Below are 12,086 nucleotides of genomic sequence, written 5' to 3' on the forward strand. Positions count from 1 at the left end.
ATCATCCTCCAAACTGAAATGCACTTCTAGCTTAGCAGGGTTGGTGCGCAGCCAGAGACAGCTCTGACCAAGCTCAGCCCCTGAAAGCCACTTCCTGGAACATAATTCTGATGGAAACTGAAAGCAACTGAGCTCTTCTGTAACTGAGGCATTTCTAGGAACTCAGTTGTTTTTTTTTTTTTGTGTGTGTGTGTGTTAGCAAAATAAAGAAGTGTTTGTTTGTTTTGTTTCTAAGGTTCTAAAGAGGTATTCAACCTCAAAATTAAAGTACAAAGGCAATTATAAACTACTTACTCCTGTGGTATTTTGTCAGGAGCCATAACGGGACAAGCTAATAACTAGCAGGTGATCATCCCGAGATGGCCGCCTCCGATTATTATATAATCTGTGACTGGTTCGCCCTTATTCAGCAAGGCTGTAAAGGATGTATTTTAGAAAAGATCCCTGCTATTAAAATGCTTTTCCTGTGTGCATGTGTGCATAGATGCGCATGTGCCTAAGTGCACATGCAAATTTCAAAAGGCAACTTGTAGGACCCAGAGACTGAACCTAGGTCAGCAAATGTGGCAGCAGTCACTTTACGTGCTGAGCCATCTTGCTGGCCTTTGGATATGTCTTTCTCCCTTCATTACTTATTTAGATAACATTGCAAAGGACATTTATCTGCATATAAGTTTTTATTCTTCTGTGTTAATGTATTTGGAGATTATGTATGGGCAGCTTTACCAGCTCCAAGGATACAAATAATAGGCAAGATATTTACATATAAATAAGAAATATATATTTCCAAACATTAAAAAAGAAGAAGGAGGTAATTGTGAGAACGCAGGCAATTGGGCCCAGCTGGTCTGAGTGGAAATGTATAAATGCGCATTCGTGAATCTGTATGTGAACTTATGTGAGTTTATGCATAGCTGTCTATGTAAAAGTTTTTCCTTCCACAAGCGCCATTCTCTTCTCTTGGTTCAATAGAAGTTTATTGCTCCAAACTTTCCTCTAGCCTGACAAGCAAGAGGCACAGAACCTAGCAGTTCCTGCTGAGATAGTCCAAAGGCTATTTACTTCATCCTTTGCTGTTTTAGGAAGAGGTACTAAGTGCCAGAGACTGCAGTTTCTGGCCTCAGAGGGTCACAGAAGGCAGGACAGCTACAGCAGCACAGTGACTTAGACTTCGATAGTAAACTTTTTATTACACAGCAACCCTAAATATCTCATTAAGACCAAGTCTTACCCTCCACCTACACTCTTCCCTCTCCACTGCCTCAAGAAGAACCGACGAGAAAGAACACAGCCAAGCAGGGGCTGGTCCCCAGCAGTATTTCTTGTTTTTAAAAAAGTTTCTCTTTCTTCTTTTCTCTGTTTCTTTCTGACCCTGTCTCTCTCTGTCTCTGTCTCTGTCTCTGTCTCTCTCTCTCTCTCTCTCTCTCTCTCTCTCTCTCTCTCTCTCTGTGTGTGTGTGTGTGAGTGTATGCTGTGTGCACACATGTTTGCATGAGTGAGTGCGTGTTCATGTGTGCCACACTGAGGTGGAGGTTCTTGCTCTCCTGCTGTGTGAGGCAGGGCACCTCTTTGTTTCTCAGGATGTTCTTGCCTCTGTCATGTGCCTAGCGCTGAGACTGCATATGCAGACTACTGCACGTGGCTTTCACATGGGCATCTCAACTCCGGTCCTCAGGCTTGAACTGTCAACGATCTGCAGACTGAGCCAGGTGTCCACACCCCAGGCACTTTTGCTGAGCGCTTATAACACCGCATTTCCCCCACTGTCATACCTATGTGTCACAGTCTAGAAAGGCCCCCTGGCATGGATGGTGGTTTTGGCTGAAAACGTCACTGAAATCTCACAACTGTCAGCGTGACTCTTCTGTGTCTGCTGTCTCCCTGACCTCCATAGTGCATGGCCCGACGGGGCTTCCAAAGTCAGCGTGGCTGTGTAATTTTTAACCATCTGTGTTCACACAGTCACCCTGTCATTTGCCATAGAATAGGTACTGGCAAAACATAGTAAAAGGCAAAAACAGAAGCCTATTATTTTGAGACACAACGAAAATTCTTGATAGAAAGGGTTGTAAAAAGAGATTTATAAAAACCTCTCAACATACCTTCAGAGCAGGATAGGGGCATAAATAAGAATATAAATATCAGAAGAGACCTGAACGATGAAAGGGTGCACCAAAGTCCCTTTAGAGAATGTTTTCATGGTCCACCAAAGTAGGAGAATAAGGTAAAGGAGAGGGTGTAGCTGGGTATAAGGGGGCGAGAGTCTGTGGGTTCCCTAAATTTCGACAGTCAGAGTCTTTAGGAAAAAATGGCATTCCGGACCTTCAGTGAGATTCCCACACTTGCCTTTGAGTTTTTCGGTCTCTCATTTGGGAGTGGGGTCCCCACAGAGTGTTGAACTGAGCTCGGTGCCAAGCGAAGCCACTGTTCCCAAGCCTAGGGCCATACTCATAAGCACAGCAAGGTTTTTGCTGCAGTAGGCTTCAGATGGGGGGTGGCGGGGATGGGACTGGGACAGCAGCTTCTGAGTCTGCCTTTGAGCTCACTCAAGCACCACAGAAAAATGAGGGAGCCTTTGACTTGCTTTTTCTTTTGGTGGGCATGTACTTTGAGACTTTATGGTCCAGTTAGAACTTGGTTGGTCTCAGTAGACGAATGAGTCCATGGAAAACAACTGTGTTAGTGGAACTCTGAGAACAACATTTTAGGAAGGGAAGGGCAAGCCTATCACAGGGATGCTAGACTCTGCTTGGAACTGGCTCTGTATGTGAGGTGAAGTTGCCCATTGGGGGGATAAGTGCTTTGCTAGTCTCCCCATGTTCTCACAGAAGTCCTAGGAACAAACCAGAATAGAAAAAGGAAAAGAAAAGGGAAGGAAAGAAATACACACACACACACACACACACACACACACACACACACACACACACACCAACCACATTAAAACAAAAACAAACAAAGCAACATGAGGCAAAATGTCTACACAAATACCATTGATCTCCTTTTGTGTTGAACATCATATGCTGGGCATGGGTCCTACCCATACATGTAATTTATTACCCACTGACACCTTTGGAGAAAACATATTTTTTTCCTTTGCAAGCAGTTGTCAGTTGGAGACACCTCCTTGGTTAGGCATGGAACCTGTGCTCACTTCCCATCTCAGCACTGGGATCCCCTCTGACTTGCATCTGTAGGTCCCGAATGTGTTCTACAGTCTCTGTGCGTCAGTCTTGTGTCTGAAAGACTTGTTTCCTGGTGTGTTTCATCACCCCTGGATCTCACAATCTTTCTGCCTTCTTTCCCACATAGCTCTCTGAACCCTGAGGAGAAGGGTTTGATAAAGATGTCCCATTTAAGACAGAGTTGCAAAGTCTCTCACTGTCTGCACATTGACTAGTTGTAGGTCTCTGTGTTGATTTCCATCTACAGCAAAAGGAAGTCCTACAGATGTGGATGGAACATGGCACTGATCCACGGGTAAAGTAGTGTGTCATAAGGAGTTAGTTAGTGTTCCGTGCGAAGGATGATGGTTCATGCTGAGTTCTAAGCCAGTCATGTAGCCACAGAAAAGGAAGTGACTAAATTAAAAACCTACAAAAGTAAAATGCTGAGGGGGCTATGAGAGAGGAAGAGACAGAGAGAGATATATACAGAGAAAAACACAGAGAGATACAGAGAGACCGAGAGAGACAGAGACAGAGAGAGACACACACAGAGATACAGAGAAAAAGACACAGAGAGGCAAAGAGACACACATAGATATACAGAGATACAGAGATAGACAGAGACAGAGAGAGACACACACAGAGATACAGAGGAAGAGACAGAGGCAAAGAGACACACATAGAGATACAGAGATACAGAGAGAGACAGAGACAGAGAGAGACACAAAGAAAGATACAGAGAAAAAGATAGAGAGACAGAGACAGAGGCACACACAGAGGGAGGAAGTGAGAGATAGACAGAGAGACATAAACAGAAACAGAGGCACACACAGAGAGATACAGAGAGATACAGAGAGAGACAGACAGAGAGACAGAGACACACACAGAGACAGAGAGAGACAGAGGCACACACAAGGAAAGAGAGAGAGAAGGGAGAAGAGAGAAAGAGAAGAGAAGGGGGCCAGTTTAGTGCTGTACCACGGATCTGGGTTCAGAGGGAACCTACTCCAGGCTTTTGTTCCCAAGATGATGGAGTGCATTGGTGATGTGGTTAGAAACACACATAGAGCAGTTAAGAAAGAGCAAGAAGCTCTCCCAGAAAAGGGAGTGGACAAGTGAGCCGGGAAAGAGCTCTGGCTCCTGGTCATGAGCCATCTAGACCTTTGTATAACCTTGGAACATGAGTATTCCAAGGTCTTTTCACCTGTGCTCAGTCTTTCTCTGAAAGTTTGCTGATCTTGACGTCTCAACCTCTTGTTCCTATTCTCCTGCTACAGGTGGGATCCAGGACTACATCGAAGGCAACTGTGAGCTGGGCACAAGCGAGGAACCCTCTCTGCATCCTCACTGACCAGGCTCCCCTGCCCTCTCCACCGTGCTTTTCTCCCACAAAGAACTGTGAGTCCAAGTAAGTCCTTCCGTAAGATGCCATGGTTCTCAGAGAGAACACTAGTAACATCACACTGTTCATTCTGTCTGAACTGCCAAAGAGCTCTGTGTTAAGAATTTCGTCTACTTTCTGCCAAGCCAGATAATGTGAGCCATCCTTGAGACTTAGGATGGGAAGAGAGAAGTAGCTTCTGCAGTAGTTGTCCTTCCGCTCTGAACTGCACAGCAAACGTACACACACCACCTGGTACACAATGCATAAAAACCTGTGTAATGTTTTTAACTTACTTAATATATGGTTAGGGAGCTACTCAGACATAAGCAGGTCTGGGGACACAGAGAATAGACTCTCCTATAACCGTCTTCGGACCTTTTATCTCTAATTTTAAGGAGGGGGTGAGTGCTTCCTGCTTCTTACATGTCTGTTTAGAACTTGAAATACCAGGAGAACTGAGGAAAAGTATCGGTTTCCCCCATACGAACTTCAAACATAAGGGCAGGGAGGGAACAAGCAGCATGATTAATCATACTATGCTGAAAATACTACAGGAAAGGGAGGTATGTGGAGTGGCAGGTGTGGAAGAGGCAGGTGTGGAGAAGCAGGTGGGAAGGTGGCAGGTGTGAAGGTGTGAAGGTGGCAGGTGTGGAGGAGGCAGGTGTGGAACAAGCAAGTGTGGAGGATGCAGGTATGAAGGTGTGAAGGCAGCAGGTGTGGAAGAAGCAGGTGTGGAGGAGGCAGGTGTGGAAGAAGCAGGTGTGGAGGAAACAGGTGTGAAGGTGGCAGGTGTGAAGATATAATATTCTAAAGGTTTCCAAAAAGTTTAGTGTTACAAAGACCCACTCTCCTCCCTCTTAGTGTGCTTTGTCTTCTGTGTAGCTGATGAGGTTTACAGTCTGTCCCGTTGCTCTAGAACACCAATAGTATTGTCTTCATGTTTGTCCCTAAGCCTGTTCTTGATTTCCTTTATGTGTGGGATTTAAGAACCCACAAAAGGGACCCTGGGTGCCTGGGTCACCCTACTAACAAGAAAATAAATTTTATTCCACGTGAATGCAGCTGCTGTTGGTATCTGTTGGCATTCCTTCTATGCTCTGCCGAACCTAGCAATAGCCTGGTGTGTGTGTCTCCTTCTCTGTCACCTCACTTTCCCTGCCTCTACTCCCCTCTCAACTTCCCTTCCCAAATAAACTTTATACTATATTGTGGCTAATATCTGGGGGTGGGGTCGGGGAGATGCCTCAGCATGACCCACTGAGGTACCCTTCCCACTCTATAAAACATATAAAGTACATCTGAGTTAAACAATCTGTGTCTGTTTTTAATTATTGTTCTAGAATGTATCTAGCAAACAAAGAGAGTCTGTCATAGTAAGTGTAAACATTTAATGTTATATTTCATAGATTTCTGACAAGATAGAGGAATGATTGAAGAATACACCAAACATTGACTTCTTCTGGCTTTGGTTCTGTCTCTCTGTCTCTCTGTCTCTTTCTCTCTGTCTCTGTCTGTCTTTCTATCTGTCTCTGTCTCTGTCTCTGTCTGTCTTTCTATCTGTCTCTGTCTCTGTCTCTTTCTCTCTCTCTCTCTCTCTCTCTCTCTCTCTCTGTGTGTGTGTGTGTGTGTATCCTTCTCTGTCCTCTCACTTTCCCTGCCTCTATTCCCCTCTCAACTCTCCTTCCCATGACCCCAAACAAACTCTATTCTATACTAGACCCCTCCTGTGACTGGTACCTGGTGGGTGGGGAGGGATGCCTCAGCGTGGGCCTGCCGAGGTACCAGCCTTGCAAACTCTATAAAACATAACCTTGGCTTTGTAAAACACGTAAGTATCTGCCTTCAAACCAAAGGGAATATCACCCTATTTCAAAAGAGATAAAATAAACTATGCCTAAAACAATTTAAAAAAGAAAAAGAAAAGAAAAAACCCCAAAATTGCAATTATAGGCTATCTTGTGGAAGTTTGGCAAAGACATCCAAGCCTTCCACCCAGCAACACTGTGGAAATCCCCTTAACTGGGCAGGCTCAATTTATTTCGTAGTTTCTGTTTCCTTTGTAGTTTATAAAACCCTGTTGGCTTCCAGGGTTGATGTTCCTTGTGTACAGAGAGCTGGAAGGAGAAGAAAGCTTCCAGTATTTATCAGAAACAAACAGCTCAGGAAGGATATAGGGTTAGTGTTCTTGCCCAGCCCTCTCCAAAGCAGCTAGCTTTCACTTTTAAAACACCTGGTATAGTTCATTATTGCTGAAACGGCTTTTACACATTATGCAGACAAATTCATAAGCCAGTGGAGAGTTTCTTTTCTCTTACATTCCTAAGTATGTCTGAGAGAATTGGGTAGGGCTAGGACAAAAAGAATTCCTTTTTATTGAAAATAAATGAATTTCTCTCACTGTTTACAGTTCTCCCTCGCCATATTCTTCCCTATCTCTCCTCCCATTGGAAAACAAATAGGTTTCTAAGGAACAATAAGAAAATTACAGAAGATAACAAAAAGTAACCCATCAGAATAGAACAAAACAAACAGAAGGGGGGGGAAGGCCAAGAGAAGGTACAGGAAACAGACCCACTCCTTCACACATCCTGGAACCCCCTGAGCCCAGCTTTCTCACCAGCTTTGTACTCTGCAGGTGAAGTAAGATGAGGCATAGGCGGGAAGAGACTGTTGTGATTTAGTTTTAAAATATTATCTCCAGGATAGAAGGCAGCCAAGCCTGGGATGCATCTTCATCTTAGTCAGAAGTTACATTGTTGCATTATCAGACAAACAGGGTTGCCCATCCGCAGTGGGAGGTTTCATTCACTGGCTTCATTTGCTTCTTGTGGATGAGAGGCCCACATAGGTAGGGACTAATTAAGAGGTTAAAATACCTCCCAACTCTTTTTTTCTCCCATTGCTGTATTTGAACTGCTTGAGGTCCCCATTGCTGCTCAATTTACCCCTTTCTTTGTAAAAGCCGAAGGAACCTTTCCCATTTGTGGCCTAGAGGATTTAAGGGTGATGCTGGTCCCATTTGCCTGAGGAAGAGTGAGGAATGAGGGCGAATCAGTAAGAGCTAACACTGATAAATTCAAAACAAAGGAGAAGGAAAAGGAAAAGGTGATAATAGGTCAGTCCCTAAGAGAAGCTTCCTGAGACTGGTGGGCTGTGAACTGCAGCTTGCCCTGAGGGAGGGTGGATTTCCTTAGAGACCCGCCCTCACTCCCTGTGTGCCTTTCCATAGCACTTTCTGTTTTATTACCCCTTTCAGGGTGGGTTCTGGCTCTGATTTCTTATGTCCACACAAGCCTTAGCAGGTACACCATTCTTACAGATTTCACTGAGCTACTTAAAAATGTCCCTACCCCTTCTCCAAACATAGACTAAAAGTGGGACAAAATGAGAGAAGCACAAGTAAGAATAAGGAGTGAAGACAACTTAAAGCATCTCGTAGAAGGCTGGTTTTCTTCCAGAAGCCCCAATCCAGCATCTCAGCATCTTCTCTCCTGTTTCTTGGTACTTTTCTATTCTGTAGTGTCCCCCACCCACTCCTGTGAAAACTCAATTGTTTTCTTTGAAAAACTATTTTATTTTATTTATGTGTGTGTGTGCCTGAGTGTATGTATGTGTACCATGTGGGTACAGGTGTCCACAGAGGTGAGGAGTGGGTATCACCGCCGTTGGAAGTGGGGGTGTAAGGCAGTTGAGAGCCACCAGATGTGGGTGCTGGGAACCAAGCCCAGGTCTTTTATAAGATCAGCAATTGTTCCTAACCTTTCATTCACTCACTCAGTCTGTCTTCACCTGTGTCTCTCCTTAAGCTGTCCTTGCAAAACTCTCTCAATGACACTGCCTTCTTCTTCTTTCTCCCTCTCTGTAGTCTCTTAAGTAGCCTCCTTTTCTGTTCTTTTGTGAGAGTCAGACATATTCTACTTTGTCAAATCTTTCTCTGATTTGTCACTCTGCCACTATTACACATCACTTTCAAACATGGCTGCTTCCTTCCATAAACTAACTTTACCTTCATTGTTTAGGATTAAAGGTCTTTACTAATGGCATATCTGTGTTCCAGCCAGAGGGATTAAAGTTGTGTGCTAAGGGCTGAAGCTAACTACAACTGAAAACAGGTTATTTTCCCCCCAGTAAATAACACAACCTTGGGGTTCACAGTGTGATCAAATATCCTGCAACTGTCCATCTGTATTGAGATTGTGTGGTGAGTTACTTTTGTATTGAAATTGAGTGGTGGAGTTTCAGCTAATAAAGTTATGGGATCTTGGCTTTCTTCATTACTGCACAATGCCAGACCCTTTTAAATAGTGCCAGGTGGTGGTTCATCTATGATGTCGAAACGTGTCAGGAACCTGAACTAAGGATGCATGCTATGTACTTAGTAGGACATAAGAGGAAGACACTCAGGTCAACCAGAGCCTCTACTTGGAAGTGATATTTTTGAGAAATCAACCTCTCAGTGATATTTCAAAGTTCTTTAACCTTGGTATATGTTTAGGGGAAACCACATGTAGGCAGCCGCAAGCAAATCATATCAGGTGTTAGTAATTAATGAATGACAGGAAGAGTGGCCTTTCTTATAGGTAGAAAGTGAAACAAATTTCAATTTCTGAGAGTTCCTGAGTTTTCAGGAGAGGTCGAACAAAAAAATAAAAAGCAAGGTGTTTCCATCTTAAGTGGAATTTGTGTTGCAATTTGTAGGGCAGGCCAGCGATTCCTTTCTTGCAGATCCCAGAACTTGCACTGTCCGACATGATTAAACTATATGTTTACATCAGGGACTCACGGTCCTGCTCAGGCAAAGAACCTTGCTATTGGGCAAATGGCACATTTGTTCTGCTGCTTTTCAGTGTATACTGATGTGTATAGTTTGTGGAATTTCAAACATCTTTTTGATGTTACATATATTTCTTCTAGCCTATTCTATATCTATCAATGAATCGTTTATTATCTTTAGAATTCAAGAATTTGCAGACAGGGGACTGTGAAACTTTGCTTGTAGGAGCTCTCACTCCGAAAAGATTATGAACCACTTCTCTGACAGATTTTAGGTAGAGCTATTGGGCAAAGAGGTTCTCACTGCACAAAGCACATTGGAGAACATGCCAGCCCACACACTTCATGTTACATGGCTTAATTTAACTTTCAAACACTGTACTCTGTGCAAGAAATAATGCCTCTTGTAAGTCCTGGGTGTCATCTTTCTCTGATTATTTGACAACTAATAAAAATGTAATTAATTCTAAATGTTCAATCAAGCTCACCGGGAGTTACACCTCTAAATTATCGGGTTTCCAACATTAGTGAAAAACACAAGTATTTCCTCTTTGAGAAGAAATATTTAAAAGCTATGTAGTTCTGGGGAATTTTGGCAGAAGTGAAAGTAGTTACTGCAGGGAAGGAGCATACTACCTCCTAGTGGTGCCTCCTGCTCTGCTTTAGCCATTTCCCTGAGAAGGTTCCTCTCTGAAACAAGTTTGCCATCTACTGAGGCTGTCATGAGAAGTACACCATTTCCCGGATTTCTTTCCCAGGCAGTTTGTCATTTGTGTATGCGAAGGCTACTGATTTTTGTGAGTTAATGTTGAGTCCTGTCACTTTGCTGAGTGTTGCCAGTCCTGTCTTCACATCATAGGTTTTCATCCCCTGTAAAGGCTTGTAGTCTGACTATGTTTCTCTATATAGATCTACCTTTAAGGATATTAAACCCACCCTTATAAATCCACTGTAAGTTGCAAATACTGACAGTTCACAAATGCATTGAACACACCCAAGAAGCGGCACCTGAAGGCACTAGCTTGCCACACAATGAAATTTGTCACTGGATTGTCTTTGTGATCACATGACTGGCTGGGAGCCACTGCAGTTGCTCAACATAGCAAGTATCAAACTTCACAGTTCAGAGTGCAGTCTAACACTGATCCATCTTCCAGACCAATCTGGTTATGTTTTTATATACAAACAGTCGTCAAGTTATAATGAACTTAATCCATTCTTGTAAACTCACAGTAAGCTGAAAATGATGGACATCGAAAAATGTACCTGACTTATGGGACATCTTCCTCATTTTTTCCTTTTTTTAAAAAATTAAATTGCTTCTTGTATGCTGGGAAGAGTTGTACACACCTTTAACCCCAGTACTGTGGAGGCAGCTTCTTTCTCTGTGGCCTTAAAGGTAAAAGATTTGTCATAAATTTCATGATTGTATATACTATCTCCCATGTTAAAAACTTTTTAGCAGTAAGAACCAACTTTCTGGCTTTCATACTTTGTGAAAAATTCATCCTTATGACTGAAGCAAACCCACAACACAGACATTCCCTGGCTTGTGATGGTTGACACAGCCATTTCCCAAGTTTAAGATGATATGGTAGCTCTGTATACTTTTTAGAAACTGTACTCCTGCTTTGAATACGTTTGTGGTTGTTGTTGTTGTTGCTTGTTTGTGTGTTTGAGCAGGATTTTCATGGCCCAGAACCAGTGAGTTTCTCTGTAGTGCAGGTTGCCCTCAGACTCATGGTCCTCATACCTTACCTACCTTAGCTCCTCCAACCTTCTACCACCACAAACCACTGGCTGCTCTTCCTGAGGACCTGGGCTTGATTCCCAGTACCAACATGGTGGCTCTCAGATTTCTCTAACTTACGTTCTAGGGGATTTGACACCCTCTTCTGGGTTCCATGGGTACTGCACAGACACAACAGGCAGACATCAAATGAATAAGAATAAAAAGAGAGTATGAACCCTTAAACAAAGGGAATGAGAACCTGCTGAAAAGACAGGACTGATAAAGAGATGTCAAACAGTTTCCAGATCGGTTCACTAAGGGAGGAATCTTTCCTGGGAAAGGTCTGAAGCAAGTGCTGGTTGGGATGACGTTTTAGTAAGAGAGACTCCAGTGAGTGCTGTAGCAGAATGAATATCTTCTATTATGAGCTAAATCAATTGTAAAGACACAAGATTTCAAAATCAGTCCTAAAAACAGGGCAGCCCAACCTCTGACCTCTGGTCCACTCTAGTAGGATGTCTCACTGTGGGGAGAGTTGTTTACTTTACAGTTAGTGACAGGAGATATGACAGATGAGGCCGTGGTTTTTTTCTTTAGGTAGGAACCCCAGGGTTTAAACTTAAACTGTCAAATGACCTCACAAAGATTCATCTAGAGATCATATGTCTGCAGTCATCGATTTGGGAATCTCAGGAATTTAGAATAGTGACTCTACTTAAACTCTTTTTTATATTCTTCTAGTAAATATTGTTGCTTGTGCATAAGTAAGGAAAGCCAGCATTTTCTGGAAAAATCCATAGAATATAACACACTTATTAGAGACGGTTACTATTTCAGGGAAGTACTTTTTTTACAGAGCTTCTTTTAAGATGTGTTTTTTAAAAAAAGATTTATTTATTCATATATTTTATGTTATGTGAGTGCTCTGTCTTCCTGTGCACCTGCAGGCTAGAAGAGGGAATTGGATCTCATTACAGATGGTTGTGAGCCATCACATGGTTGCTGGCATTTGAACTCAAGGCCTCTGGAA

The sequence above is a fragment of the Micromys minutus genome (assembly GCF_963924665.1).
Source record: "Micromys minutus genome assembly, chromosome: 11".
Classification (NCBI taxonomy): domain Eukaryota; kingdom Metazoa; phylum Chordata; class Mammalia; order Rodentia; family Muridae; genus Micromys; species Micromys minutus.